Source organism: Oncorhynchus tshawytscha, linkage group LG21 (assembly GCF_018296145.1).
Source record: "Oncorhynchus tshawytscha isolate Ot180627B linkage group LG21, Otsh_v2.0, whole genome shotgun sequence".
Lineage (NCBI taxonomy): Eukaryota > Metazoa > Chordata > Actinopteri > Salmoniformes > Salmonidae > Oncorhynchus > Oncorhynchus tshawytscha.
Window position 1 is genome coordinate 26,693,860 of NC_056449.1, and position 7,830 is coordinate 26,701,689.

The following is a 7,830-nucleotide window of genomic DNA, read 5'->3' on the forward strand; positions in this document are numbered from 1 at the left end:
ATAATGTCTAAAAATCATTATTCAAAGTATATTATATTAGATATCATATTGTATTGTATTAATGTACAGGCGTATAGATGTAGGATCTTAATTGTATCACCTTTGTTGCTGCAGAGCAGGAAATGCAAAATTGTAGTGTATTCAAGGTTTAAATAGGCTTCCAACGTTTGTAATTTCCACTTGAAAATGTCTTGATTTGCCCTAATGAAAAATGTATCAACCCCAAATATTTTTGTTTGTTAATTATACTCCACATAATACTTTACATTTCCTGTTGCTGCAGGATTATTTTCCTGCTGTAGCAAACTGCCTCAAATGAACCTCTATGGAATCGGTGTCCACCCCGCGGGACGGTTGAGCTAACGTAGGCTAATATCATTAGCATGAGCTTGTAAGTTACAAGAACATTTCCAGGACATTGACATATCTGATATGGGCAGAAATCTTAAATTCTTGTTATTCTAACAGCACTGTCCAATTGACAGTAGCTATTACAGTGAAATAAAACCATGCTATTGTTTGAGGAGAGTGCACAGTTATGAACTTGAAAATGTATCAATAAACCAATTAGGCATATTTTTGCAGACTTGATACATTTTGAACAGAAATACAATGGTTCATTGGATCAGTCTAAAACTTTGCTCATACACATCTAGTGGCCAAAATCTACATTGCACCTAACCTGGAATAATACAATATGGCCAATCTCTTGCATTTCAAAGATGATGGAACTTGGGTTGTGCCGTGGCGGAGATCTTTGTGGGCTATACTCGGCCTTGTCTCAGGATGGTAAGTTGGTGGTTGAAGATATCCCTCTAGTGGTGTGGGGACTGTGCTTTGGCAAAGTGGGTGGGGTTATATCCTTCCTGTTTGGCCCTGTCCGGGGGTATCATTGGATGGGGCCACGGTGTCTCCTGACCCCTCCTGTCTCAGCCTCCAGTATTTATGCTGCAGTAGTTTGTGTTGGGAGGCTAGGGTCGGTTTGTTATATCTGGAGTACTTCTCCTGTCTTATCCGATGTCCTGTGTAGTATGCTCTCTCTAATTCTCTCTTTCTCTCTTTTTTCTCTCTCTCGGAGGACCTGAGCCCTAAGACCTGGCATGATGACTCCTTGCTGTCCCCAGTCCATCTGGCCGTGCTGCCGCTCCAGTTTCAACTGTTCTGCCTGCGGCAATGGAATCCTGACCTGTTCACCGGACGTGCTACCTGTCCCAGACCTATTATTTGACCATGCTGGTCATTTATGAACATTTTAACATCTTGGCCATGTTCTGTTATAATCTCCACCTGGCACAGCCAGAAGAGGACTAGCCACCCCTCTTAGCCTGGCACTTTGAGATATCAGCTGATGTACGAAGGGCTATACAGATACATTTGATTTTGATTTGAATTTTTACCAGATCTATTGTGTTATATTCTCCTACATTAATTTCACATTTCCACAAACTTCAAAGTGTTTCCTTTCAAATGGTATCAATAATATACATTACCTTGCTTCAGGTCCTGAGCTACAGGCAGTTAGATTTGAGTATGTCATTTTAGGTGAAAATTGAAAAAAAGGGTCAGATTCTTAAGAGGTTTTTAAGATCCTACATCTGTAAGGCCCACCATACACATCAACACTACTCATTGAACTCCAAACACACCCTTTGAATATCAAACAATGGGTTTACAGTTCTCTTTCATTATTACCACATCACTATAACATTTGGGTGATAGTAGTGTCACATTCCTTGCTTTTGCAACACATTCTGTCAACTTTGGTTGTGGATTCCCCCCCAAACGTTCCAGTACATTACAGATGCACAGCAAGATGTACAGCATGAAAGAGAAGGCTGTTTTTCTGTGTAGGCCTATGTAGCATTCAGAAGTGTGCTCACCCCGAGCAAGAGAGATCTGAGGCTACAGAGGGAATTCCTGCAAGAATACCGGTCACAAAGTGAGCCACCTGTTTGAAGCTGCAGCTACTCATCCAAGCCCTCGCCACATCACGACTCGGCCTTGTCTTGATACCAAAAGCCCAGTCTGTACAAATCCTCCTGAGCTCTCTTCAGAACCTGCCTCTCCCATATCATTCCTTAAAGGGCCACTCCTTAATAAATAGCTACTGCTCATGCAGCTACTCTTCCTAGGGTCAACATAAAATGTACAAATAGATGACAAAGTACAGAACAGTTATAGACAAGAAAAACAAAAGATATTACAAAATAAAATAAGAGTTATATATTGGAAGACACCAAGAGACAACAAAAACACTATTTACACACAATTCATATATAGATATTCATATTCTTAAACACAATAGCGTTAAATTAGATATTTAGAAAGAGGAGAGGTGGTGTGATACAATATTTCTTTTTTTAACCCTTGTGTGGTGTTCATGTTTTTGTTATTCACCCCATGTTCATGGGTCTGATGAACCCACAACCCACAGTAAAGGTGGACCAACACCCACAGTAAAGCCATAGCAATTTACACAAAAATACTTAATACTTAATACTTAGAGGTTGACCTATATCAATTACAAGCAATATAGACAGCATACATGGTTAATATTTGTCATTTTCCTCTGCTAAATCACGTATCAATAAAATCGCTATTCTTTTTTTTATACAATCATTATAATCACGGCATGGGTGGAATAAATCATGTTTATCTCGAACAAATATAAAAGAAACAAGAGGTTCATCACTATTTATGTTTATTGCTTTGAACTGAACAAATTGTAAAGACACATTTTTCATACAGTATTTTATGGAAATGATAAATGAGCCCCATTGAACACAAATTAAAACCTGTCTTGGACTTGGGTTCCGCTAGCAGGACGCCAAATAAAAATCAACAGAAATTTCACAAATCAAATTTCTCAAACATACAAGTATTGGCACCATTTTAAAGATGCAATTCTCGTTAATCCAGCCACAGTGTCTGATTTAAAAAATGCTTTACAGCGAAAGCTCCTCAAATGATTATGTTAGGTCACCACCAACTCACAGAAAAACCCAGCCACTTTTTCCAGCCAAAGAGAGGAGACACAAAAAGCACAAATAGAGATAAAATTAATCACTAACCTTTGATGATCTTCATCAGATGACACTCATAGGACTTCATGTTACACAATACATGTATGTTTTGTTCGGTAAAGTTCATATTTATATCCAAAAATCGTATTTTATATTGCCGTGTTATGTTCAGTAGTTCCAAAACATGCAGTGATATTGCAGAGAGACACATGAATTCACAGAAATACTCATTATAAATGTTGATGAAAATGTGTGTTATGCATGGAACTTTAGATACACTTCTCCTTAATGTAACCGCTGTGTTAGATTTCAAAAAAACTTTATGGAAAAAGCATAATCTGAGAACGGCGCTCAGAGCCCAAACCAGCCAAAAGAAATATCTGCCATGTTGCGCAGTCAACATTAGTCATAAATAGCATTAGAAATATTCACTTACATTTGATGATCTTCATTATAATGCACTCCCAGGAATCCTAGTTCCACAATAAATGCTTGTTTTGTTCGATAATGTCCATCATTTATGTTCATTTATGTCCAAATAGATTATTTTATTAGGGCGTTTGGTAAACAAATCCAAAAACGAGTTCAGGTCCAGTCGGACGAAAAGTTCAAAAAGTTATATTACAGGTCGAAGAAACTTGTCAAACCAAGTATAGAATCAATCTTTAGGATGTTTTTATCATAAGTGTTCAATAATGTTCCAACCGGAAAATTCCATTGTGTGTAGAAAAGCTATGGAACGAGAGATACCTCTCATGTGAAATACGCAGGACTGAGAATGAGGCTGCTGGCAGACCCCTTAGTCAAACAGCTCCTCAGATTTCCCACTTCCTGTTTGGATTTCTTCTCAGATTTCTGCCTGCCATATGAGTTCTGTTATACTCACAGACATCATTAAAACAGTTTTAGAAACTTCCGAGTTTTTTCTATCCAATACTAATAATAAAATGCATATATTACCATCACTCTGGGCACACTATTCATCTAAAAGTGAAAATGCTGCCCCCTATCCCTAAGAAGTTTTAAGGCCGGTCTACACACCACGAGGGACAGAGTTTTACTGTGTCTGTGTTGAAATTGTATTTCTTGCACTTGATGCATGTGTACTGTGTCTTCCTGTCCTTCTTGGGTCCACACTCATCGCAGCACTCCTTCTTGTTGCTACCGGCTGCAATCTAGAATGATGAAAACACACAAATTTTACTAACATCTCACTCACTCACATATATCGTTACAGCAGTCCAAGGCACAAGAGTCTGACACATACACATGCAACAACAACATATGATGAAGCAACATCACAGGCAGCCCAGATCTTAATTCCATATTTTGCAGGTTTAGACGGTATGTACTGCCTGAAGGGGCAGCGGCCCCTAAATGGCATAAGCTGCTCATAAACAGTAACGTTGGGCCCAGGGTTGTAGAACAGGGGAAGGCGGTCCACCCACTTGTCCCACACTGACCTGACTGCAGCTAGCTTTGATTAGATTTGATTTGATTTGTCTCTGGTGTCTCGGTTATCGAAGCGAAGGGGATAATCGTGGAAATAATATGTTTTCCAGAGACCTTGCTGCACGGAAAAGTTCTCTGCCAGTTTCTACATCCCACAGGGATTCTATGGATTCCCCATTCAATCTGAAAACACCAGCAAGGATAAGAACCCCAAAGTATGCATGTAAATGAGTTTGGTCTATCTCCTTCCATCTCTGTCCAAAAGCACACCTCCCCTCCAAATTAGTGCAGTCCAGAATGATATTCTGGATGGTGTATAGGATGAACAGTTCAAAAGAAGTCTTTATGTCCTGCAATTGAGTAACCGCCATCCGCATCGGCCCTGGTTGCATCCTTATCACATTGGCAGCCATGCGGGGTGGCTCATTCCTTGGGCGAGAAGACCATTCAATTTTTTTCTAATATTTCTCCTCCTGCAGGCTGCTGATGAGCTCGTTGCTGACGGGCTGGTCCTGGGGCTGGCTGAGGGTCAATCTCATCCTCTTCTTCCAACTCACTGTCAGACTCAGAATTGACATGATCCTCATATTCGGAAAAATCTTTGTCTTCCTTCCACACTAGCTTCTCTCTCTGTAAAAATAATTTCTAAGGACCTCTGAGCAGAGATTTGTTTTGTCATACTGATTGATTGTGGTAAGGAGCCACACATGCAAAGCTATTAATTTGTTGTGTCCCTCCCCCAACTTGCACCTGGCTGGGGAAAAGTGTGGGAAAATACAGATTTACATTTATTTTTAATTTTTTACATTGTATCAAAATAATGTAATAATGTGCAGGTTCCCACAAGATATTGTGTAGTTTCACACACTACAAAGGGTACAGAGTGCGAGGAAAGTGGAAGACAGGCAGACAGGCAGTGACGCAGACAAGTTCTTGGAGGAAGAAGGAGTGAAGGCACACAGGAAAACTTTTTGTTGAATTTTTAATTGTTTTCACCTACACACACACTTTTCCACACTTTTATTAACCTCGGTTCCAGTGGACCCGAACACCACATATAAATGTGTAGGGGGGTGCATAGTGTGCACTCAATGAAAATGTGTTTTTTTACATCTTCTTCACAGAAAATGAGCCAAGACCAATGAGTCTTAGGTTGGAAAAAGTATTAATTGTATAATTTTTCTTTTAGTAAACATTAAAAATGGGTCCCACAGACCCAAACACCACACAAGGGTTAATCTGTTTTTTAAAGCTAAACACGCTTTTTGCCTGAGTGACCTCTGGTGGCAGAGCATTTCATGATGACATGGCTCTATACATAACTGAGCAATGTATTAAATCTGTTTTTGATTTGGGTACTGTGAAAAAAAATTGTGTCGTGTCTGGTGGGGTGTGCATGGCTGATTGAAGTGTATGCAAATGTATTATACTGTACAAGTGGTTCGGCATTTTCAACACAAAAATGTATCTTAAAAAGACTACATGAGTAGTAGTCAATTCTCAACCCTCAACCATGAAAGATTATCATGCATGTTGATGTTAGTTCTGTGTGTGCAGGTAAGGGCAAGGCGTGCTGCTTTGTTTTGAGCCAGCTGCAGCTTTAGTTCTTTCGTTGTTGCACCTGACCATATTACCAGAAAGAAATCAAGATGGGACAAGATCAGAGCCTGAATAACTAGCACAGTTGATATTTGCGTCAGAAACACAGAACATCTGTTTAACAGACATACGTCTTTCCATCTTCTCAACAACTTTGTCAATATGACTTGACGATGATAACTGACCATCTGATGTTACTCCTAGGAGTTCAACTTCTTCAACTTGTTCAATGGTCACACCCTTTATCCACAACTCCAGCTGAGGTTTAGGTGTAACAGAATACTTTGAACGAAATACAATGCTTTTGGTTTAAGGTGTATTTAAGACCAGTTCGTTGTTATTTACCCATTTCGACACTGACTAACTCCTTGCTAAGAGTCTCAATAAGCTCACTGTCTGTAGGTGCTGATGTGTAAAGTGTGCAATCATCAGCATACATGGTCATTTTAGCTTCTTGTGAAAGTGCCAAATCATTTGTAAAAAATAAAGAGTAACGTCCTTAGGCAACTGCCCTGAGGGATACCGCATTCTACATATCTGATGTTAAAGAAGCCTTTTCCATTAAATAATACTCTGAGTTCTATTGGATAAACAATTCTCCAACCATGTGATGGCAGGTGATGTAAAGCCATAACAAGTGAGTTTTTTCAATAACAGATAATGATCAACAACAAAGGTTGCACTGAAATCCAACTATCATATTTTTATCAATTTAGTTTAGGCAATCATCTGTCATCGGAGTCAGTGCAGTAAAAGTTGAGTGCCCTTGTAACTGGTTTCGTAGGTGGAAGAAGGTGAGGACCAAGGGGCAGCGTGGTAAGTGTTCATGATCATATTTATTTAAACTCAGAGCACTAAAGAAAATAACAAAGAGAATGAAACGAAACCGAAACAGTTCTGTAAGGTGACGAAAAAAACGAAACAGAAAATAATCACCCACAAAACACAGGTGGGAAATGGCTGCCTAAGTAATATTCTTAATCAGAGACAATGAACGACACCTGCCTCTGATTGAGAACCATACCAGGCCAAACACATAAACACAACATAGAAAAAATAACAGACTACCCACCCCAACTCACACCCTGACCAAACAAAAACAAAACACAACAAAGGAACTAAGGTCAGAACGTGACAGCCCTTCGCTACACAATATTCTACATCAGTTTACTAAAACCAGGGAGCAAACTGATTAGGTAGCTGTTAGAGCCAACAAAGGGGGATTTACTATTTTTAGGTAGTGGAATTACTTAAGCTTCCTTCTATGCCTGTGTACACATACACTCCTTTAGGCTTTGGTTAAAGACAGGTCACAATTAGGGGTGGCAATACAGTCTGCTACCATTCACATTGTCTAAATTATATTCTTTGAAAATCTAAAATTGATAGAAATGGCCAAAAACAGCCATAGGTATCACAGTCACTGTGTCACTTGTCTCAATTCACTCTTTCTCCCTAAAATGGAATCACAAATCCTTCTAAATGATAGACACCAGTTTATGCTGAGACTTTATATGAGTGAATTGCTTGAGAGGTGGGTTGAGAGCAACAGAGAGCAAGAGAGAAAAGGGGCTAAAGCTCAGATGAGTTGCATTTTCCCTAAGGAGAACGAACTGCTGACGCTCCCCTCTCCTCCTCATCATCCTCTTCGTCGTCTCCTTCACATGTCTTGAGCGGAAAGGAGTGTGCGCTTGGAGGGTGAACTCACTTTAGTAGGGAGAGGCTTCCTGACAAGTCTTCCAGGCTGTCATTTATT